The sequence below is a fragment of the Hemitrygon akajei genome, unplaced genomic scaffold (assembly GCF_048418815.1).
Source record: "Hemitrygon akajei unplaced genomic scaffold, sHemAka1.3 Scf000062, whole genome shotgun sequence".
Lineage (NCBI taxonomy): Eukaryota > Metazoa > Chordata > Chondrichthyes > Myliobatiformes > Dasyatidae > Hemitrygon > Hemitrygon akajei.
The window spans coordinates 3,123,589-3,148,714 of NW_027331948.1; the positions used below are offsets into that span (position 1 = coordinate 3,123,589).

General features: G+C 42.7%; 1 protein-coding gene across 8 annotated transcripts in view; it reads left to right on the forward strand.

Annotated features, from left to right (window-relative positions):
* The first annotated feature begins 437 nt into the window (after positions 1–437).
* The window catches only part of LOC140721833 (uncharacterized), a 39,609-nt gene continuing 14,920 nt past the window's right edge, over positions 438–25,126 (forward strand). For 7 of the 8 annotated variants that reach the window (XR_012097475.1, XM_073036645.1, XM_073036643.1 and 4 more), the window contains exons 1-2: positions 438–573; positions 6,745–6,911. The gene's annotated coding sequence lies outside the window, so the exon portion shown is untranslated. The remainder of the gene's footprint in view (positions 574–6,744; positions 6,912–25,126) is intronic. The other variant, XM_073036648.1, reaches the window with a different exon arrangement.

Consider the following 25,126-nt stretch of genomic DNA (forward strand, 5'->3'; position numbering starts at 1 on the left):
TCCACTGAGGCCGGAGGAATGTGAATAGAAATTAGTGTTTATAAACATGGACAGATTTTAATGAAACCAGCACTTTTCCTGTATGGTCTGAATTGTGTGTCTGCCCGGGATGGGAATCGAAACTTTAGCTCAGAGAACTCTGTGACCTGGGGGTGGAGGGAAAGGGATCGGAGAAGATATGGAGGGAAAAAAAACTAAATACGTATCAAGTGTACATATGAAAATAATACAGGGAAATAATGAAATGATGTGGGAAATGCTGCGGTGGGTCGGGCAGCATGTGAGGGGCGAGAACCGGAGTCTCCGGGTCACGTGGGAGACCCTCCACCGTCATGTGAACCCGTTTTTACCACGGATCGGCGGCACCAGTGGGTTTGTTTCCGAAGCCCCGCCCACTGCCTGATGACGCTATTACAGATCGCGCATGCTCAGTCCTGGATGGGCCCCGTTGTTTTTTCGTCCTTTGCGGAAGCGGGTCGGCGGAGGGATCGGGATCGGGAGGGGTCTTCCCTCCTGGGGCGAGGAGCCGGGACGGATTATTCTCTGCGGGGCAACACCAACAATTTCCCTCCGGTGAGTATTGATGCCGGTCCCGAGCGGAGTGGTCTGACGTTGGGTAGTGAGTTAACTCTCCCGAACTCCAGCAGGAGAAAATCTGCAGATGATGGAATTGAGAGCAACGCGCATGAAATGCTGGAAATCAGCAGGCCACGCAGCATCTAGGAAAAGAGTACAGTTGGCGTTACGGGCCGAAACCCTTCGGCAGGACTGGAGAATAAAAGGTGGGGGTGGGGAAGGGAGAGAGAAACGCAAAGTGATCGGTGAAACCTGAAGGGGGCGGGGGGGGGGTGGGGAATGAACTTTCCCGAACTGGCGGCCTCGCCTCGCTTCCTTCATAGAAACTGCCGGGGTCGGTCCGGTTTGTGAGTCCTTCACACAGAACCGTCTGAGATGAGCCGCCGCTCAGCCCCTGTTGTTCTGGTCCTGTTAGCAGGATGACGTAAAACATATTTCTATATTGTTACTGACAGAGAATCGTATAATTTATGTTCCGTGTGTTATCTGAATGTACTTGCCTGTGATGCTGTTACAAGTCAGTGTTTCTCTCAGTTTATACCTTCCCGTACTTGTGCACTTGGCAACAAATTCAGTAGGACCTGAGTGAACTCAGTGAGATTTGATTAGCGATGATCATCTTGGCAGCTCGGTAGGTCGAATGTATGAGACAGTACACTGTTAAATGCAAAACCCTGAACAGTGCTGATGATCAGAGGGATCTCAGACTCCAGGTTCATCGCTCCGCTCCTGAAAGAGACTGCACAGATTGATCGGGTGGTTAAGAAGGCAAATGGCGTGGCTGTCTTTATCAGTTAATACATTGAGTTCAAAAGTCGGGAAGTTGTGTTGCAGCTTTATAAAACTAGTTAGACCACATCTGGAGTGTTTCATTCCATTCTGTTCGCCCTCATTCTCGGAAGGATGTCGGGGCTTTGGAGAGGGCCCAGAAGAGGTTTACCAGGATATTGCCTGGACTAGAGGGCATGAGCTGTAACAAGAGGTTGGATAAAATTGTGTTGTTTTCTCCAGAGCGGCGCAGGCTGGGGTGAGATTAGATAGACGTTTAGAAGATTATCAGAGCATTAGAAGCAGCGTCTCAGAAAGGCAGCGTCCATTATTAAGGAGCTACAGCACCCAGGGCAAGCCTGTTTCACAATGTTACCATCAGATGGGGAGGCACAGAAGCCTGAAGGCACACACTCAGTAATTCAGGAACAGTTTCTTCCCCTCTGCCATCCAATGGCTAAATGGACAATGAACCCTTGAACATGACTCAGTTTTTAAATATATAATATTTCTGTTGTTTGCACGATTTTTAATTTATTCATAGAAACATAGAAAACCTACAGCACATTACATGCCCTTTGGCCAAAAAGTTGTGCTGACTTGTCCCGACCTTAGAAATGACTAAGGTTACCCATAGCCTCTAGTTTTCTAAGCTAGTTTATCTGTAGTGTCTCCAGGTACCTATCCAAAAGTCTCTTAAATACTCAATCATACCCACCTCCACCACCGTTACCGACAGCCAATTCCATGCAGTCACCACTCTCTGAGGGAAAAACTTACCCCTGACTGTAAGTCTCCTCTGTACCTACTCTCCAGCACCTTAAACCTGTGTCCTCTTGTGGCAACCATTTCAGACCTGGGAAGAAGCCTCTGACTATCCACATGATCAATGCCTGTCATCATCTTGTACACCTCTATCAGGTCATCTCTCATCCTTCATCGCTGCAAGGAGAAAAAGCCGAGTTCACTCAACCTATTCTCATAAGGCATGCTCCCCAATCCAGGCAACAGCATTATAAATCTCCCATTTCGAAGGGTTCCACATTCTTCCTGTAGTGAGGTGACCAGAATTGAGCACAGTGGGGTGTGACCAGGGTCCTATATAGCTGCAACATTACCTCTCGGCTCCTAAACTCAATCCCATGACTAATGAAGGTCAATGCACCGTACACCTTCTTAACCACTGAGTCAACCTGCATTGCAGCTTTGAATGTCCTGTGGACTCAGACCTCAAGATCCCTCTGATCCTCCATACTGCCAAGTGTCTTACCATTAATGCTATATTCTGCCATCATGTTTGACCTAACAAAATGAATCACTTCATACTTACCGGAGTTCAACTCCATCTGCCATTTCTCAGCCCAGTTTTGCATCCTATCAGTGCCCTGCTGTAACCTCTGACAGCCCTCCACACTATCCACAACACCTCCAACCTTTGTGTCATCAGCAAATTTACTAACCCATCCCTTCACTTCCTCATCCAGGTCATTTATAAAAATCATGATGAGCAAGGGTCCCAGATATATGTACACTGTAATTGATTTAGTTATTTATTTTATTTTGTTTCTTTTTGTTCTATATTATGTATTGTATTGAACTGCTGCTGCAAAGTTAAAAAATTTCATGACACAGGCCAGTGATAATAAACCTGATTCTGCTTCTGAGTCAATAGACGATATATTTTTCCTGGGGGTTGAACTGTTTAATACATTTAAGGTGTGAGGAGATGTAAGTGGCAAGTTTGTCTCTTTCCACAGAGTGGTGGGTAGCTGGAGTGCCTGGTGTGGGAGACCCCACCGGTCTTGTGATCTCATTTGCTCCTCCCATTTAACCATAGATGGGCAGCATCTGCACATCTGTTTCAGAGGCCCCGCCCTCTGGATGATGCAGCAATCTCTTTGTACATGCTCACAGTCTCCAGATGGGTGGTATTTTCCATTCTGCTCAGTGCTGAAGTGGATCATCTGCAGGATGGGAAAGTGTTCTCGCCTCCTGGGTCAGGGAGCCCGTGTCAGGAGCACTGTTTGTGGGCCAAAGGTTTCACTTTCCCATCGGTGAGCATTGAGACAGATCCCGAGCGGGGAGATCTGATGTTGGCTGTGAGTCCCGAACTGAGGGCCAATTACTCATTTATTTTCCAATTATCTGGGCTCATCAAAAATGTGTTGACTTTACTTAATCTGCATTGAATGATCCAGATTCCAGGCTGTCTAGTTCCGCAGAATTGAAATTGGAGTCCTGCCAACAGGTCATGTGAGTCTGTTTACTGCAGATCTGCTTTGTGGTGTGGGTGCGCAGTCTCTGGATGAGTGGTGATGCTTCCTCCTTGTTGTGTTGGGGAATCTGATGTTGGCCACTGAGTCCCTTTAACTTCCCCCAAATCGCCTCACTTCCTGAGGCTCCTTGCATTTGTCCTTGCGCTTTATGGCTGTTGTCTCCTCCCAGATTGGGGTGGATGAGAAAGGAGAACAACACCGGGTGTGGAGATCTTTGATTTCACTGCCCGCTTTACCGAGGGACTGGGAAGTCTAGGGGGGGAGAATGGTTTCTGTGATGTGCTGATCTCTATCCAAAGGTCTCTGCAGTTCCTCACAGTCACAGGCAGAGCAGTTACCATGCAAAGCGTGAAGTGTCCGGATGGGAAACTTTCTATGGTGTGCTGATAAAAATTTGGTGAGGGTCAAAGTGAAAATGCCAAAGTTCTTGTTGCCTGTTGAAACTTTGTCATTTTAGGATGCTTTATACAGTAGCGTGTACTATTAATTCAGTATCTGTGTATTGCTGGAGAACTATCATTGATTGTCCTTGATCTCCTCTCTACCTGCTTCCATCTGCTCATTCCCTGCCATCTTGTTCAACCTCTTGTCCGGTCTCTCTCCCCCCCCGCCCAGCTTCAGTGATGTGCATGAACCATCTGGGTCAACTTGGTCCACCCTGTATCACACCTCTGCAAAGCTATATATCAGCAATCCTTCTTCTCACCTTTGTCTTCATTGTGAAGTATTCTTTTACACCTGTGTCCTCGCTGGGTTATTTCCAAAATGAGTTTTTGTTAGCTAGAATGCCGGAGGGTCATCAGGTACCAGTTCTGTTGTGCATTGGTGTGGAGGTAGATAGATAGATAGATAGATAGATAGATAGATAGATACTTTATTCATCCCCATGGCGAAATTCCAACTTTTTTCCAATGTCCCATACACTTGTTGTAGCAAAACTAATTACATACAATACTTAACTCAGTAAAAAAAATATGATATGCATCTAAATCACTATCTCAAAAGCATTAATAATAGCTTTTAAAAAGTTCTTAAGTCCTGGCGGTAGAATTGTAAAGCCTAATGGCATTGGGGAGTATTGACCTCTTCATCCTGTCTGAGGAGCATTGCATCGATAGTAACCTGTCGCTGAAACTGCTTCTCTGTCTCTGGATGGTGCTATGTAGAGGATGTTCAGAGTTATCCATAATTGACCGTAGCCTACTCAGCGCCCTTCGCTCAGCTACCGATGTTAAACTCTCCAGTACTTTGCCCACGACAGAGCCCGCCTTCCTTACCAGCTTATTAAGACGTGAGGCGTCCCTCTTCTTAATGCTGCCTCCCCAACACGCCACCACAAAGAAGAGGGCGCTGTCCACAACTGACCTATAGAACATCTTCAGCATCTCACCACAGACATCGAATGACGCCAACCTTCTTAGGAAGTACAGTCGCCTCTGTGCCTTCCTGCACAAGGCATCTGTGTTGGCAGTGGTGCTAGTTTCTGAACTGTGACTGGCTGACATACTTTATCATATTACTGTCAGCAAAGAGTACTGGGAGAGTTGGTATTTGGGCTATAATCCTGTGATCTACATACCAGGCAAATGGAACTGTCAGTGTTTTGGTTTTGACTTTGGTTAGTGCTTATACAGATGGGGATGGATTGTCATCTTTCTGCAATGAAGCAGAAATTTTGAGTAGCTGGATATTGGTTATGGGGAAATCCTAGATTGCACTACCCAGTGTGAGATTTGTGGATGATGTGTGAGACTATCAGGGTCGGTGAGTGGCAAATTAAGCTGCGTGACTCTGTGTGCTTTGGTCCTGGCATATCACAGCTTTTCATCCAGGTAAAATGGACCCGGGGATCAAGCTGCTTCAGCTGATGAGGTGTTGAGCGAGTATTTCTGGTCTAGGATCAGATATTTTTTTCTGGAGTTCCTTTGGAAGCAATGACTGCTAATCTGAGGAGAGGATGAGTTCCCATTCCATCCTCACAGGAAGAGGCTATGAGTAAATGGGCTGTTCCATGTTTGCAATAGTAGAAATAGACCCGTGAGTTTGGTGTTCAAAATGTGTTTGTAAATTCCACACCAGGCCCCCCCCCCCCCCCCCCCACTGTTACCTGTCTGTCACTCGGTGGAAATCAGGCAGAATCTCAAGTTGCTAGAAATCTGCACAAAAACTGAAAATGTTTGAAGTCATTCTGACCAAACATTATTAGCCTGAATTGTAAAATTTGTTCCTCTCCCCGCAACTGTTCCTTACCTGCTGAGCATTTCTGGTAATTCCAGTTTCTATTTATTACATTCACTCTGGAATGGCTTATATTTCCTGAAGTTAACCTGGGAATGGAAATGGCTCATTCTGTGATAGTAGAACAGCAGAGAAACCGCAGCTTTCCCTATAAATTATCCTGGTACCAATTTATCTCTTATTCCTGGAAATGTGTTCAGTACATTTGTTGCTAACGAGGTTTACAGGAATAATCTCAGTAATGTTCGGCTTTATGTATGAGGAGCATTTGATAGTTCTGGACCTGTGTTCAATAGAGTTCAGAGGGATGGTGGGGGTGGTGGAGGGATGTATGGATAAGTAAACCTACCGAATGCTGAAAAGCCTGGATACCGTGGACATGGAGAGGATGTTTCCATTGGACTGAGAGTCGGTAATCTGGCAGCACAGTTTCAGAATAAAGATGCTTCCCTTTAAAACTGAAATGAGAAAAAACATTTTTGGCCAAAAGATGTTTGATCTGTGGAATTTGTTGCTACAGAGGTTGGTTGAGGCTGCCATTTGGGTATGTTTATGACAGAGATTAATATATTGATTCCCAAGTAGCTTCAGGGTTACAGGAGGAAGGCAGGAATATGGTGTTGGAATGAAAATCAGCCATGATTAAATGGTGGAGCAGAGCAGGTGGATCGAATCACGTAATTCTGCTCCTGACTGAATGATGGCTCTTTCTTACCACATATCGTTTAGTGACGTGTGAGGGACAATAAAAAAAATTGTTTACTGAGATCATTATATCTGTCTTCAACATTTAAATTTCAGTGAGTTTTGTTCTTAGTAACATTAAGCAGAAATGTTTGCTTCTCCTTTTTATTGTTAATCTGCTTTATTATCTCTCTGGTCAAAGTTAGACCTCTAGTGAGCGGTTTATTGGAAGAAAACCCCAAATGGAAGCAAACCACGACTGAAGACGAGGGAGCAGCAACAAGTGAACCAGCCCAAGGACTGAGAGTACCAACTGGAGAGAACCCATCTGACTCGGAGTCACATTTGATTCAGTCAGGAGAAAGTTTGGTGAGTCTCATTTACTCAGTCACTGGTACTTTAGACATTACAAACCTGTTTCCCGGGTAGGAAATAGTTGGAGTGAGACTGAATGTGCCCAGACGAACCAGTTATGCCTCTGTCAGACCCATTTACAATCTCTCCAGGTCTTGTAACGTGCTTCCAGCAGCCCAGCCCTTTAAAACCACTCCCATTGTGTGGAAGTCGAATCCGGATAAAGTCACTCAGAAACCGTATAAGTACAAACTCTTTATTCCAAGCACCCGGGGCTTATTCAGTTAGTTGCTCTAACAGGAACAGTCTATGACTATTCCCACCCAATCTACTAACTGACTACAATTTCCCCTACACCACAGATATATCCATCCAGATACCCTCCACACAAAACAGGATGGAGACAAAGTTATTTACTACATGACTGCCCCTAAAGACAAATTACAAAATAGTCATAATGGCTTACACACACAGAACAGACTGAAGCTGTCCTATCTCTATGCATGAGTGCACAAGGAGATAAGTATCTGGAAACCCTAGCTAGCTGCCCTCAATAAGAAATATGGCTCAACATGTATTAGATCATCGGTTGATCATCAGCAGTTTCATTCAGAAACCAGGCTGCTATTGTTTAACCAAGTGTTAACCCTTTTACATACATTATCATTCCCTCCTTTTGATCATTACATGATCATTAAGCAGTAACTTTTTACAGAGAAAGCAACCGAAAGCAACTTTGACATCAGTGGCTAAAAAGAGCGAACATCTGTAATTATAACAATGATATGTACAACTATTAGGCCATAATGCAATATAATGCCCCACATATTACCGAACAGGGCCTCCAAGACCACCATTTCAACCCTTCGGTGGACCTGTGTAAATCTGCCACTAATTTCTTGATGTTGCCAGTCTCCTTGGCAATGTTCTCGGAGAGGGATGTAATGTTAGTAGACTCATCAGGGATATAGGTGCAGCATTCTGTGTCAATAATAACACAGGTTCCCCCTTTCTCAGCAAAGATAAACTCTAAAGCCATATGATTCTGTAGGACTGTTTGCTGGATTGCAATCATTTGAGGAGATATTTCAGTTACTTGGGCCTGTGTTTCTGTCAGGGCTTCTGCAGTATTGTGGCCAGCTCCTCAAGTGCTGTATCCAAATTGATTATCTCTCATGAATTCCTGCAAGTATGGTCAGGATGCATGTTTCCCAGTCTAGGAAGTTCCGCTTGGTGGGGGCCTGAGATACCATCCCTCAGAACACTGACAGCCACAATCATCTCTGACTGAATCACAGTTCCTCACCTCACTTCCCAGGGTGTTATTTGAGAAAGCCTAGTCTGAGAGTTCCTCCTCTGGTTGAGCGGGATTACTGACATTGGAATCATAGTTTCACCATGCTGCAGAATTTCATCATAAACCCTGCCCAGCCCCTAGATCAACTTCTTTGGCATAGGTGTGACAGAGAGATAGAAAGGTGTTAACATGGGGACCCTGAATGCTGGGGTGAGCCCTCTCAAAGACATAAACACGAACACCACTATTATGTACCCGTAACATTTTAAATGACCTATCAGCAATAGACCAGACCCGGATTCTGGTTTTGTTGTTAAAACCACTAACTTTATTAGTATCTACTTATAATATAACAACTTAAGCAAAATAATTAAAAATTAACAGTGTTATGTGTATACATATGTGTAAATAAAACTCCCAAACCATTGAGCTCAGGGGATACCAAGCTTAGAGTCTTAAGATGGTAAGGTATGAAAGTTCAGCTCATCCACGGAATCAATGATGAGAGAGAGATATTTGTAATCCAAGGTGACTGTCGAGAGAGGTAATTACATCAAATTCCATAAATTCCACAGTGGTAAAACAGGATAACAGTTGTCGTAGTTCTTATCCATCGTCATTCCATATCCACATATGAATTATCATCAAAAGTAGCTTATCACAGGGGTACCGTCTTCAAAGGGAACTACCACCCAGGCAAGGGTGAACATACAGCGAGATTCCACAAGGTTCTCCCAATCCAGATCCAACACACAAAGTATTACCGACAGTGATTTCCACAGAATACCTTTCTCACAAGTGGTTACCACATAACACTCCCGAATCCAGCTAAGGGTTAACAAAAGTGGTTGCCACGGGATACTCCATCAAAATCTGCATATGGATTATACGAATTATCACCAACAGTGATTTGTCACAGGAGTACCCTCTTCAAGTGAATTACCACCCCCAGGCACGGGTTAGCACAAGTGGTCTTCACAGGACACTGCCAAACCTAAAGATCCACTCCAGTGGATCAAACAAAGTGACAATCACACATTCGGTATATGCTGGATCAATAATCAACCGACCCTTGTGGGCACAGGAGAGTCCAAACAGTGACCTTTGGCCACTAGGTTCTTTGTTTCGAACCTTCTATCATCTTTCTCTCCATCCGACTGTGGGTCTATGACCGTGTTTGCTTAAATAAAACAAACTGTGAGCTGTGTAGAGCAAGTGTAAACACGCTGCATAGTCAAATAGTTCCGCCCCTCCCTCTCTCTGTAAGAATCAAACAGGAGCCGAGAAAGCCGGTGACTGACGTCACTCAGGCACTCTCTCTTAAAGTAACAGTCCACGGCAAGTAAACTAGGGGTTCATCACTCTCCACTAGCAACCAATAGATTTTACTTTAGTTCGAGAGAGTCCAACTACTCAGTTCCTTCAGAAACACGTTTGCAGTCTGTTTGCTGTATCGACCGAGATTGCCCTTCAATTTCACAGCCGTGGGAGTGGTCAGTAACACCTGAGATGGTCCTCTTCACTGAGGTCCGAGTTTCCCTCAATCCCATTTCTTAATTAGGACAAAAATCCCAGGTTCTGTCGTGGGACAGTCACTCCTCTCTGCGGGGTAGTTCTCTTCCTTATACGCCTGTTGTACCTGTGAATGTAATGCTTGGAAAATTTTGGTTAATTGGCATATATATTTCCCCATCTCTTCCCTTAGCGTTTGCATATCCAATTTTACTGGTAGACTTTCTAGGAGCAATGGTACACAAGGTCTTGGTCCCCAGGTTGACCTCATGGGCCGTCTATAAATGATTTCAGCTAGTGCCATCCCTGTTTTCCCCAATGGGGTAACCCTCATGTAGAATAGGGCTAACGGTAGGACCTTCAACCAAGTGCGTCCAGTCTCTGCAAGTCCTGACGAAGGGTCTTGGCCCGTAACATCGACAGTCCTTCTCCTTATAGATGCTGCCTGGACTGCTGTGTTCCACCAGCATTTTGTGTGTGTTGCTCCAGTCTCCAGCATTAGTTTGGCCAGTTGGGTCTTCAGAGTGCCATTGGCTCTTTCCACTATGCCAGCAGCCCGTGGGTGGTGTACACAGTAGAATTGTTGCTTGATAGCTAGTTTCTTACATACCTCTTTGTTCACTTTCAACACAAAGTGTGGGCCATTGTCAGAGCTCAGCATCTCTGGCTGGCCATACCTGGGAATTATCTCATGTAATAATACCTTCACAACAGTCATAGCAGTATTATTGGGAGTTGGAATAGCTTCAATCCATCTACTGAACAGATCTATAATAACTAAGCAGTATCTATAGCAATGTAGTCTAGGCAATACAACAAAATCAAGTTGTAGTCCTGAAGAAGGTCCACCTGTCAAAGGAATCGTACCCGGTGTGCAGGGTACAGGTTACCACTCAGTCCCTCCTTTCCCAGATGCATACAGTTACGTATATAATCAAACAATATTGGTAAGAACTATGTTGGAACACAAACCTGTACCGCTGGGGCGATCCAAAAACCTAGGTCAGGGTCTTTCTGGCACCCCGCCTGGGACCACAGTTTGCGCTGCTCCTCAGAGGCGTTCCCCTGAAAAGTACGTACCTCCTGCATGTCTGGCAAACCCATTCTGCTTAAGTCACAGAGGGTTTCTTGACTAGAACCCGAGGGGACTACGACTAACAAGAACGATGAGTCAGCTTACATTGAGGAGGTGCAGCAGCTAACGGACTGGTGCAGAGCCAACAACCTGTCTCCTAATGTGAACAAAACAAAAGAGATGGTTGTTGACTGCAGGAGAGCACAGAGTGACCACTCCCCACTGAACATCGACGGCTCCTCGGTAAAGATTGTTAAGAGCACAAAATTTCTTGGTGTTCACCTGAAGGAGAATCTCACCTGGTCTCTCAAAACCAGCTCCATAGCAAAGAAAGCACAGCAACGTCTCTACTTTCTGCGAAGGCTGAGGAAAGTCCATCTCCCACCCCTCATCCTCATCACATTCTCCGGGGTTGTATGGAGAGCATCCCGAGAAACTGCATCACTGCCTGGTTCAGAAGTTGCACCATCTCGGATAGCAAGACCCTGCAGCGGATAGTGAGGTCAGCTGAGAGGATCATCGGGGTCTCTCTAATGCAAAGCAAACAGCATTATGAAGGACCCCACACACCCCTCATATGAACTCTTTTCCCTCCTGCCATCTGGGAAAAGGCAGCGAAGCATTTGGACTCTCACGACTAGACTATGTAATAGTTTCTTCCCCCAAGCTATCAGACTCCTCGATACCCAGAGCCTGGACTGACACCTTACTGCCCTTGTCCTGTTTAATATTTATTGTAATGCCTGCTCTGTTTTGTGCACTTTATGCAGTCCTGGGTAAGTCTGTAGTCTAGTGTAGTTGTTTTTTTTTTCTCTCTGTGTTGTTTTTTACTTAGTTCAGTCTAGTTTTTGTACTATGTCATGCAACACAATAGTCATGAAAAACGTTGTCTCATTTTTACTATGTACTGTACCAGCAATTATGGGCAAAATGACAATAAAGTGACTTGACTTGACTTCACTTGATTGTGCTGCAATTTTCGCTGTCTTATCTGCTAAAGCATTGCCTTTGTTGACCCGGTCGGACTTGCGGGTATGGGCTGCACATTTAATAATAGTCAGAACTTGAGGTAGCCCTAGAGCGGTGAGAAAGTTGTTTCAAAGGTGGCATTACTAATGGGGTGGCCAGAGGAAGACAGGAATACCCATGTTCCCAGAGAGCCCCGTAGTCATGTAAAACTTCAAATGCATAACGGGAGTCTGTGTAAATGTTGGCACTTTTGTCTGTTGCCGGGATACAGGCACGAGTCAGAGCAAACAGCTCAGCCTTCTGGGCGGAGACAGCTGCTTCAAAAGAGACCGGCTCAACTATCTCACTGCTCGTCACTATTGCATAGCCAAAATATTATTTTCGAGCTTCCATCCTCATAAAATGTCGCCTCGGGCTTGAGGGTGTATTGTGGAATGGATGGGAGAGTCTGTCCTTCTTTCACGGTGATCCGGACAGTGGGTCAGTTGGTGCGGCCAACTTCATGGCCTGAAATTCCCCAGAGATGGGGTACAACGTCCTAGATTCGGTCAATATTAAAATAATGTCTTGCCAGATGTCCCGTCTTCACCTCAGTATCAGAGTTGGCCCATGGCCGAGTGTTGCCAGTCTCCCTTGGTACTGGAGGCTTGATTCATCAGGGTGTAGGCAAGGAACTGTAGGCTCTTTGGCTTGAACCCAGGGCAAACCCTAACAGGAGTATGGGGAATGACCGGTCCTATCTGTCGCCAAAGGAAATCCGGAACTTCAGCCAGTAATGCACTGCCCTTTCTTCTTTTAACCTCACCAATCACCGTGACTGGGAATTTCTGTCCCTCGAGGGGTGCATAATACTGGCTTTCCTCAGTGGAGCACCCCGTAGTGTCATGGCACAGAGTCACATCAGAGTTGGCCGCTGGCAGGAGTGGTTCAAATACAGTGGAATTCAGATTAAGTGCCCACCACTGGGGGGGGCGGGGGGGGGCTCGGAAACAGGGGAAGCTGTTGGTTGTTCACTAGTCCCAGGGTGATACCCTCATCTGTGCATAGAATCTCGACTTCCAACGGACAGTGTAAGCCTCTCCCTGTTAGATTACACTCCCGACTGGTGGTAACTGTAAATGAAACCTCACACTGGTTCCCCTTGGAATTCCACCTGCAGTGGCTGGATACATGAATACGTACATTCCATTCATTCAAACCCAAACAGAGTGATTGTGGCGTCTGATAGCTGAAATCCCTTTTCCAGTACTATTTCCTGATCGAGAGTGGTTGTGGTTGCCCGCATATCAATCATAAATGGAACAGGAATTCCAGTAACTTGCAATATTACATTGGGCTCCTCCTGAGGGGTGGTACTCAAGGTAGGAAGCATCTTTTGTTTGTCAATTTCTAAACGGGTTGTTGTCCCCACCTGTTCCTTGATAGGTTTTTGTTCCCATTTCTGATCCCCAGATATAGCCCACTCGCGTCCTTCTTCCCGCTGAACATATTCACCTTTAATATTAGTTCCCTTCAGGGTTGATCAGGTTTCGAAAGCCGAGTCTCAATAATATGTCAAAGCTCGTCGCATTCTATTTCAGTCTTTGTCAGGCCAATCCATATTATTTGTTTTAATCATGTTGGCTAACTTAGTTGGTAAGTATTGGAACAGTAAGACATTAAACTGGGGGGACAGATTCCCATTTTTTAAGGCTTGGTCTCCTGTGAAAGGGCCCTAGCAGGCCACAAATCTCTCCCAATAGTCTGGTCCTGATTCCCCATGCTTAGGTTTGCATTCAAGTACTTGAGTGATGTTTCCAGGTTGCTAGAAAGCCCTTTCCAAGGCTTGAATGATCTGGTCTGTCTGTTCATTCTCATTATGGTTTCCCGCCTGTAACTCCTGATAGGTTTGGTATCTGAATTCAGCCTTCCATTTCCGCCCCTCAACAGCTGAGAGAATCATGCAGCAGAGACCGAATAAATCTTGTGTGGTTGTGTTAAACATTTGTATAGTGCTGTGAACACACTGAGCAAACTGTGCTGGTTTTTCTTTTCTTTATGGGGCCTGGTTCATGATCATTATCATTTCTTGAGGATTCCAGGGTGCATACACAGGAATCACTGAGGGCTGTCCCTCCTCCTGCTCATGGATTGGGCAGCATTTGGATGGGCAAATGTCTTTGTGGAGCCATTAATCTGGGGTTTTATTGGATTCTTCCCTCCCTGTCTCAGAATAATCCTCAGTGTTCCCTGTCTGGATCTCAGAGTATCGAGATCTCTCCTTCCCTGCCGCTAGTGTTTTACCCGAGCACCCACCGTATCGGAGTATTGGGAGGATTGGGGTTCAGGAGCACTGGGTGCACTTGGCCTCTGGTAAGGTGGGGGGTGGGGTACGGTAGGTGCCCACTCCTCATCATTGACACTGTCCTCAAACAGGGTTGGTATGCCAGACATGGGTTCGGGATCCCTTGTTTCCCTATCACTTTGAACTTTAGATAGATAGATAGATAGATAGATAGATAGATAGATACTTTATTCATCCCCATGGGGAAATTCAACATTTTTTCCAATGTCCCATACACTTGTTGTAGCAAAACTAATTACATACAATACTTAACTCAGTAAAAATATGATATGCATCTAAATCACTCTCTCAAAAAGCATTAATAATAGCTTTTAAAAAGTTCTTAAGTAGTTTACTTAAATACATTAAATACAATCAACCCCGGCACTTAACATATCTTACTCCTGGCGGTTGAATTGTAAAGCCTAATGGCATTGGGGAGTATTGACCTCTTCATCCTGTCTGAGGAGCATTGCATCGATAGCAACCTGTCGCTGAAACTGCTTCTCTGTCTCTGTATGGTGCTATGTAGAGGATGTTCAGGGTTTTCCATAATTGACCGTAGCCTACTCAGCGCCCTTCGCTCAGCTACCGATGTTATACTCTCCAGTACTTTGCCCACGACAGAGCCCGCCTTCCTTACCAGCTTATTATGCTGACATTCCTGCACTTCTCTCCTATCTAGGCCAGCCTTGGATTGCTTATGTTGTTTTTCCTGCTCTCGTTTTCGGCGCCCATCCATCCATTCGCGTTCCACCTTTACCACCTCCCAGCCTTTTGGTGTTTCATCTGCAGTACATACTTATATCCCTTTTTCACATGCATTATTCCTCCAACTTGCTAATAATATACTGTTCCACTTTACGTCTGTCTTTTCCTTCCATTCCCTTTTCAACAATTTCCACTTCTTTCCACAGTTCTTTTGCCTTATCAAATTTACTGCTTGTTCTCAGGAGATAATATCCCAGGTTCCCCCACCCCCACCCCCAGTGGCCACATTTCGTTCCCCAATTTCTTATTCAGCGCTGCACTCAACATTCGCAAATCTTTTTCCTTGTCTGGAAAACTCTCACTCATATTGTGTAGAGCTGCTCCCAGCCCACTTGTATCAATCGACTGCAATTGACCCAAGTTCTCTAAGTAATTCACCCAGCTGGCACCTCCTGCCCACTTAATAAATTTACTCAGCCGGCACCACCTACTCAATTAATAAATTTGCCCGATACGGCCTCCTGCCGACTTAATAAAACTTATACCTCCTCTTATTTACCCCTCAATCATGACCCTATGAAAGAGCACCAGTCCACTGTCTCCCACACAATCACCAACATTATCAGCTCTGGGGATCTCCCATTCACTGCCACCAACCTCATAGTTCACACACCCCGAACTTTCCGTTTCTACCTCATACCCAAGATCCACAAACCTACCTGTCCAGGTAGACCCATTGTCTCAGCTTGCTCCTGCCCCACTAAACACAGTTCTGCATACCTTGACACTGTTTTATCCCTCTTTGTTCAATCCCTTCCAACCTATGTTCGTGACACTTCTCAACACTTTGAATTTTTTCAATGATTTTATGTTCCCTGGCCCCCACCACCTTATTTTCACCCTGGACGTCCAGTCCCTATATACCCCCATCCCCCACCAGGAAGGTCTCAAAGCTCTCCGCTTCTTTTCGGATTCCAGACCTAGCTAATTACCCTCTACCACCACTCTCCTCCATCTAGAGGAATTAGTTCTTATTCTTAATAATTTCTCCTTTGGCTCCTCCCACTTCTTCCAAACCAAGGGTGTAGCCATGGGCACCCATATGGGTCCCAGTTATGCCTGCCTTTTTGTTGGCTTTGTGAGGCAGTCCATGTTCCAAGTCTATACGGGTATCCATCCCCCTCTTTTCCTTCGCTACATGGACGACTGCATTGGTGCTGCCTCCTACACGCATGCTGAGCTCATTGACCTCATTAACTTTGCCTCCAACTTTCACCCTGCCCTCAAATTTACCTGGTCCATTTCCGACACCTCCCTACCCTTTCTTGATCTTTCTGTCTCCATCTCTGGAGACGGCTTATCTACTGATATAAGTAAGATATAAGTAAGTCCACTGACTCTCACAGTTACCTGGACTATTCCTCTTCCCACCCTGTCTCTTTCAAAAATGCCATCCCCTTCTTGCAATTCCTCCATCTCCACCACATCTGCTCTCCCGATGAGGCTTTTCATTCGAGGTCAAAGGAGATGTCTTCCTTTTTTAAACATTGGGGCGTCCCTTCTTCCACCTTCAACTCTGCTCTCAAACACATCTCTCTCGCTTCCCACACATCTGCCCTTAACCCATCCTCCTGCCACCCCACTCCAGATAGGGTTCCTCTTGTCCTCACCTACCACCCCACCAGCCTCTGGGTCCAACATATAATTCATTTCAATTTTCAATCTTTTTATTGATTTTCAAATAAAGAATATACAAATCAGAGGAGGAGTTTCACAAACAGATAATATAAATGACATATAAACAACAATAAAAAAAACCAGGAAGTATATAATGTCAAAATCAGATAGGTAAAATGTTATGCTCTTAGATATAAAATATAGTCAAAAAACTTTTGTCCTGCCATCGTACGTGGAGAAGTCTGCGGAGGCAGCTCAAGTGGAAGTGGTTGAACTGTGTGCTGTAGATAGTCCAGGTCTCGCTGGCATAGAGGAGGGTGGTGAGAACCACTTCTCCACGTACGATCGCAGGACAAAGTCCCAGACGCGGAGGTCCTTGAGCGGGCTAGCACCCACAGTGTCTACACCCTCCTACAGAAAGCCCAAGCCAGATGGGCTGGCCATGTCGTCAGGATTTCTGACAGTCGGCTACCAAAACAGCTGCTGTATGGTGAGCTAAGCCAGGGCAAGCGCTCAGGTGGAAGGCAGAAGAAACGTTTCAAAGACAAAGTCTCGCTCAAAGACCTCAAAATCAATCTCGGTAGCTGGAAATCGCTGGCTGTGGACCGCCCAACCTGGTGGAGCAGGACCACTAAAAGTGTGTATGCAGCAGAAATCAGACGCACCGCAGAGGCTCAGAGGAAACGCGCCGCGCGCAAGGCTCGAGCTACCTCCGCTTCCACTGCAGCACCTACCCTCATGTGTCCCACATGTGGGTGAGCTTTCAGGGCCCGGATTGGCCTCATCAGTCACCTCCGGATCCACAGTCACAAACCCTCCACCTGACAGAAGTCGTGGTCTTCTTCGACTCCGAAGGTCGAACAACAACAACAACAACATAGTCCAAAAAAAACTACAACTCCTCATAGCAATCATAAAAAAAGATTGGAAATTTTATTTAATAAAATGAAAAAAAACACTAACTAAACAAACAAAAAAAATGAGAAAGAAAAAGGAACATTGAGCAGTCCAATTGAGGATAAAAAAAAATTAAAAAAGAAAACGAAAAAAAACATCCTCCGATGCTTCGAGGATAAGGATTTTCCTAAAAGAGAACAAAGATAGATAGATAGATAAATAAATAAATAAATCGAACAATCAATCATGTGGAAGTATTGAATAAAGGGTTGCCAGACTTGTTCAAAATTAAAGGATATTTCAAATGTCTGGCTTCTAATTTTCTCCAAGCTTAGGCACAACATAATGGAGGAGAGCCAATAAAAAACAGTAGGTGGATTAGATTCTTTCCAATATAGCAAGATAGCTCTCCTAGCCAGTAAAGTTGAAAAGGCTTTAACACTTTGCTTGCTTCCTCTGGAATAATCCCAAAAATTACAGTAAGTGGATTAGGTTGAACATCCACATCTATAACTTTAGATAATATTCCAAACACATCCCTCCAAAAATTGTTGAAGCTTACACATGACCAAAACATACGAGTTAGAGTAGCCACTTCTGTGTTACATCTGTCACAAATAGGGCTTATATTAGGAAAAATATGCGCCAATTTGCCTTTGCATAAATAGGCCCTGTGTACTATCTTAAACTGAATTAAGCTGCGGCTTGCACAGATAGATGAATTATTGAATAGATAATAAATTTTACTCCATTGATTGAAAGTGAATGTTGAAGTTCTACTTCCCAGATGTGTTGAACCCTATCATTAGGTGACACGCGAGCACTCATTAACTGTTTATAAATGATAGCTATTAATCGTTTTTGAAAAGGTTTAAGCTGAAAAATAGCATGCCAAATTTAATGAGCAGGCCAGAGGGTAATTCGGTAAGAAATCACGTAAAAAATTCCTAACCTGTAAGTATCTGAAAAAATGTGTATTAGACATATCATCTTTATCCATTAACTGTGAAAAGGAGATTAAACAGTCCTGTAAAAAACAATCTAAAATAGTTTTTATTCCCTTAACTTTCCGTTAAAAAATCCTTATCCAAAGTTGATGGTTTAAAAAAGAAATTAGAATAAATATTACTAGAAAGTATAAAATAATTTAATTCAAAAAATCTAAGAAACTGAAACCAAATTTTAGAGTATGTTTAACAATAGCGTTGAGAGCTTGTCTACCTATTCTGGAGAACAAAAACGGAAGGGGAGCTCCTAATAAACAAGCTAACGAAAACCCCGTTACTGACTTTTCCTCCAACTGCAACCATGAAGGGCGAACTTGGTCATCTATATCATAAATCCAAAAAGTAATATAATGAATATTAATTGCCCAATTGTAAAATCTAAAGTTTGTTAAGGCCAGTCCTCCATCTCTTCTTGGTTTTTGCAATAAAAGTTTACTCACTCTAGAGCTTTTATTATTCCAAACATAAGAAGAAATCAGAGAATCTATTTTATCAAAAAATGTTTTTTGGAATGAAGGACGGAACTGCTTGAAATATATATTAAAATGTTGGTAGAATAACCATTTTTATAACATTTATCCAACTTATCAATGACATCGACATAGGCGACCATTTAGAAAGCACCTGTTGCGTATATTCCACTAAAAGGGAGAAATTATACTTATATAGGTCTTTAAAATTTTTAGTAATTTTGATACCAAGGTAAGTGAAATGGTTTTTGGCAATATTAAAGGTATTTGATCATAATAATCAGAATAATTTTTAATGGGAAATAATTCACTTTTATGTAAATTAAGTTTATATCCAGAAAAGATACCAAATTCCGTAAATATAGATAACATAAAAGGAATAGATTTCCTAGGATTTCAAATGTAAACTAATAAATAATCTGTGTATAACAAAACCCTATGTAATTTATCCCCTCTCCTAATACCCTGCACAGAATTAGAATCCCCAAGAGCAATAGCAAGTGGTTCTAAACCCAAATTAAATAATAAAGGACTGAGGGGATAACCCTGACGGGTACCTCTATATAATCTATAATAAGGAGACTTTTGATTATTAGTTATAACCGCAACTACCGGGGCCTGTCAAATCAATTTAATTCTGGAAATAAATCCTGGACCAAAATTAAACCTCTTCAAAACATGAAATAGAGAAGGCCACTCCACCCTATCAAAGGCTTTCTCTGCATCCAAAGATACAATACATTCAGATTCTTTGGCTGAGGGAGAATAAATGATATTGAACAATCTTCGAATATTAAAATGTGAGTACCTATTTTTTATAAATCCTGTTTGATCATTTGAGATAACATTAGGCAGGATATTCTCAAGCCTATTTGTTAGAATCTTAGAGAAAAGTTTAAAATCTGCATTCAGTAAAAAAAATAGGTCTATAGGATGCACAATCCACTGGGACTTTTCCTTTTTTTGGAATCAATGAAATCATAGAAAGCTTTAGGAAGGTTCCCAGAGGATGTAGAATCAGTAAACGTTTGATGAAGATGTGGTATGAGCATTTCATGAAAAGTCTTTTAAAATTCTACCGTATAACCATCTTGTCCCAGAGCTTTATCTAATTGCATAAAGGATATAGCCTTGGCTATCTCCTCTTGTTAAAAAGGTGCATCTAACATATCAACATCTTGAATCAAAATTTGAGGTATGTTTAACCTTTGCAACAATCTATTCATAATAATAGTGCTATCGGAGAATTCAGATTTATAAAGATTAGAATAGAAGTCCATAAATAACTTGTTAATTTCATAAGGATCTAAAGTTTCTGTTCTATCTGGACGATGAATTTTTAGAATCTGTCTTCTGACCATCTCGGCCTTTAACTGACCCGCTAAAACAGATTTTTCCCCATGTATATGAAATAAATTTTTAGATTTAAAAATTTGCTGTTCAATGTAAAAAGTCAGAAGCAAATCATACTGTGATTGAAGTTCGACCCTTTCTTTATATAGGTCTTCAGTAGGTTTAACTGAACACGCTTTATCTGTCTGTTTAATTTTATTAACAAACTCTGACAATTCCGCTTTGGTTTTCTTTCTCAAGGCTGCTGAATATGAGATTATCTGTCCCCTAGGAAAAGATTTCAGCATGTCCCATAGAACCAGAGTTGACATTCCTTCAGTTGTATTAAATTCAGAAAATATTGAAATTTGCTCCTTAATAAAATTAACAAAAGCTGGATCCTGAACCAATTCGGGATTCAATCTCCACTGTGAGATTTTCAAGAATCTATCGGAAAGCTTAAGGGTTAACATTAAAGGCGCATGATCTGAGAGCACAATGATGTCATACGCACATTCAACAACGGAATTTAACAGACTTGTAGCGAAGAAAAAGTAATGAATTCAAGAATACTTGTGATGAATACCTCATATGGAGCCAGTGATCATTAATGGAGAATGTGTGGAGCAGGTTAAGACCTACAAGTACCTGGGAGTACAGTTAGACGAGAAGCTAGACTGGACTGCCAACACAGATGCCTTGTGCAGGAAGGCACAGAGTCAACTGTACTTCCTAAGAAGGTTGGCGTCATTCAATGTCTGTAGTGAGATGCTGAAGATGTTCTATAGGTCAGTTGTGGAGAGCGCCCTCTTCTTTGTGGTGGCGTGTTGGGGAGGAAGCATTAAGAAGAGGGACGCCTCACGTCTTAATAAGCTGGTAAGGAAGGCGGGCTCTGTCGTGGGCAAAGTACTGGAGGGTTTAACATCGGTAGCTGAGCGAAGGGCGCTGAGTAGGCTACGGTCAATTATGGATAACTCTGAACATCCTCTACATAGCACCATCCAGAGACAGAGAAGCAGTTTCAGCGACAGGTTACTATCGATGCAATGCTCCTCAGACAGGATGAAGAGGTCAATACTCCCCAATGCCATTAGGCTTTACAATTCTACCGCCAGGACTTAAGAACTTTTTAAAAGCTATTATTAATGCTTTTTGAGATAGTGATTTAGATGCATATCATATTTTTTACTGAGTTAAGTATTGTATGTAATTAGTTTTGCTACAACAAGTGTATGGGACATTGGAAAAAAAGTTGAATTTCCCCATGGGGATGAATAAAGTATCTATCTATCTATCTATCTATCTATCTATCTATCTATCTATCTATCTATCTATCTATCTATCTATCTATCTATCTATCCGAATGTGTGAGAAATAGAGAAATCTTTATCATTGGGGTGTTTATATCTCCAAATATCGACGAGGGCATATTCTAATAAAAAAGAGTTAATACAAGCTGCCGCTTTATTAGGAAGCAACGGATTGGTTGATGACCTGTCAGTCGCTGGATTTAAACAACAATTAAAGTCACCACCCATGATCTATTTATATTCATTGAGATTCGGTAACTCAGAAAAAAGTTTCTTTAAAAAATCAGAATTATCTACACTTTGTACATTAGGTGCATATACACGCACCAGAGCTACCTTTTGCTCGCATAATAAACCAGTAACAATTAAATATCTTGCAATCAAATCAGTAGTAGTATTGAGGTGTACAAAAGGGATTTTGGGGCTAAGAAATATAGAAACGCCTGTTATTTTACAATTAGATAGCGAGTCGAACAAAGGCGCTTTCCAAAAGCGGAAAAAGCTGTCCTCATCCTGTTTTCGTATATGATTTTCTTGCGCAAAAATAATATCTGCATTAAGAGTTTTTAATTTCTTATTCTTTTTACGCTTAATGGGGTGATTGACACCGTTCCAATTCCAAGATATTATATTGATTTTATTAACATCCATGTTTAAAATTGAATTTAATATATAAAAGAAATGTTACACAAGTGCAGATTAAACCAGAATGCGCGGGTATAACCAGAAGGAATGATGCATTTTCAAAAGAGAAATCCATCAAAAGAACTGCCCAATTAAGGAAAAAAATCCTACTCTAATAGACCCCGCCCACACCCGCCTTCCAAAAGATAAGAACTAAGAGACCGACAGGTTGGTCCCCTGCTAACTAATAACCCTTGACCCTGTTCTCCATCTTGCAGCTCTGTATATTAAAATAAAGCAAGGATCCCACAGGAAATAGTCATAATAAAAGGCACAAGCAGAATTCAACTACTATAATGTTATGTCTAATAGTAATAAAAACATAATCAACAACGGCCATCTTAGAATCAGCTAAAGTAGCTTAAACACATATTCAAAAAAAGAGAATAAATTTGATCAAATAATATTACAAACATTATTCTTTCTTTCGAAAAAGTAAAGTAAATGAGTATATATATAACAGACCTAAAGCTATAAGTATTGACACAAATAAAATAAATTAAAAAAATAATACACAACAGGTCCTACAGAAACCATTAGTGTACAATACTATAAAGGTACCCTACAAAACAGTTACATATGTACTAATTACTAATAAGGTAAAAAAAAGTAGATCAGCCATGTCCCATACCAAAGACTGAAAAGGTATAGAATGTACTTAACTCAGAAGATCCATAAACAACATACAGCAAATACTTCAAAATTGCATATTGAATAATTGGAATGACTTTAATATTTTATTCAGTAGGCTTAACTTTAAGATTTTTAATGTACTCCCATCCCTCCTGAGGAGAGTAGATTCTCAGTGACTGAGATTTTTCAGGAAAAATTAGCAGCTTTGCTGGAAAGCGAAGGGATCGGTATAAATCTATACATTTCACTCATAACTTCTCGATATTTCCTTCTTTCAGCAAAGATTTCAGGAGGATAGACTTCGACTATATGAATCTGTGTTGAATTAAAGATTAATTTCTGCTTCTTTCTGGCTTCTTGAAGAATAGCTTCTTTAGTCGTATAATAATGCAAAGAAAGTACAACTGGTTGAGGACGTAATTTGGATGAACGCCGAGAAAATGGAAATCTGTGGGCTCTGTCAATAGACAATAGAGAGTAGGTGCAGGAGTAGGCCATTCGGCCCTTCTAGCTAGCACCCCCATTCACTGTGATCATGGCTGATCATGCACAATCAGTACCCCATTCCTGCTGTCTCCCCATATCCCTTGACCCCTCTATCTATAGGAGCTCTATCTAACTCTAACTTGAATGCATCCAGAGACTTAGCCTCCACTGCCTTCTGGGGCAGAGCATACAACATATCCACCATTAAGGGGATGTCTATTAAGGGGCTAGCTTTGAGGATCACATTAAAAAGTGAGTACAACATATCTGAGAAAAATTTTAACAGATCACCTGCTTCAGTATTTTCAGGCAGTCCCAGAATTTGCAAATTACCTTGATGCCCTCTACTATCTAAATCAACCATTCTTTTCTTTGTTTTGGATAGTTCAGAGGTAACTTCATTGATTTTCTTTTCCATCGAAGATATCACCACTCCTTGTTCTTTAATAGTTTGCTTAAATAAATCATGCTCGTTCTCAATTCGTGTTGTAGTCTGCTGAAGTGTTAGAAGCTGAGAGTCCAAATTTTTCAGATTCTTGAATCGTAGAAATAGCTTTTTCAAGCTTCTCATTTGAACTGGCCAGATGATCAATTTTAATATTAAGCAATCTGAATTATGATTTCATGTCTTGTATTGAAGAAAATATTCCTGCTAATGTAACAGATTCCTCCGTTTTCTTGGTTTGTTCCGTTTGCTCCATTTCAGGAGAAGTTTTGCCGCATCTCAGTTCAATACCAGAACAATTTTTTTCGGCCATTGTAATTCAGTCGTAAATCCTTCAATAGAAGTAATAGATCCTTCAGTAGAAGTAATAAATTATCAAAGCTAAAAGGGATCTGTTAGTGGGATATAAAATATATTAAAAGAGAGAGCTGCTAGGAAGGCGACTTACTTCATATGCTACAAAATGGAAATTCCCACTGTATAATTCTCCGTAACTTCCGCTACCTCCAACGGAATCCCACTATCAAGCACATCATTCCCTCTGCCTCTTTTTGCTTTCCACAGGGATCACTGCCAATGAGACTCCCTTGTCCACTTGTTCCCCCACCCCCAAACCCTTCCCACCAATCTCTCTCCTGGAACTTATCCTTGTAAGTGGTACAAGTGCTGTACCTGCCCTTATACTTCCTCCCTCACCACCATTCAGGGTCACAAGCAGTCCTTCCAGCTGAGGCAACACTTCACCTGTGGGTCGGCTGGAGTGGTATATTGCTTCTGGTGTTCCAGGTGCGGCCTTTTATATATTGGTGAGACCCGACGCAGACTGGGAGACAGTTTCGCTGAATACCTACACTTTGTCAGCCAGAGAAAGCAGGATCTCCCAATGGCCACACATTTTAATTCCCTGTCCCATTCCCATTCTGATATTCCCATTTCCATGGCCTCTACTGTAAAAATGAAGCCACAGTCAGGTTGGAGGAACAACACCTTATATACCGTCTGGGTAGCCTCCAACCTGATGGCATGAACATTGACCTCTAACTTCTGTTAATGCCTCTCCACCTTATCCCTGATTTATTTATTTCCCCCCTCCCTTTTTTTCCTCTCTCTTCCCATCACTCTGCCTGTTCTCCATGTCCCTTCCTGCTTTTGTTCTCCCGAGGCCTCCTGTCCCATGATCCTTTCCCTGCTCCAGCTCTGTATCCCTTTCGCCAATCACGTTTCCAGCTCTTAACTTAATCCCACCCCGTCCAGTCTTCTCTCATCATTTCACATTTCCCCCTCCCCCCACTACTTTCAAATCTGTTACTATCTTTTCTTTCAGTTAGTCCTGACGAAGGGTCTCGGCTGGAAACATCAACATTGCTTCTTCCTATAGATGCTGCCTGGCCTGTTGCGTTCC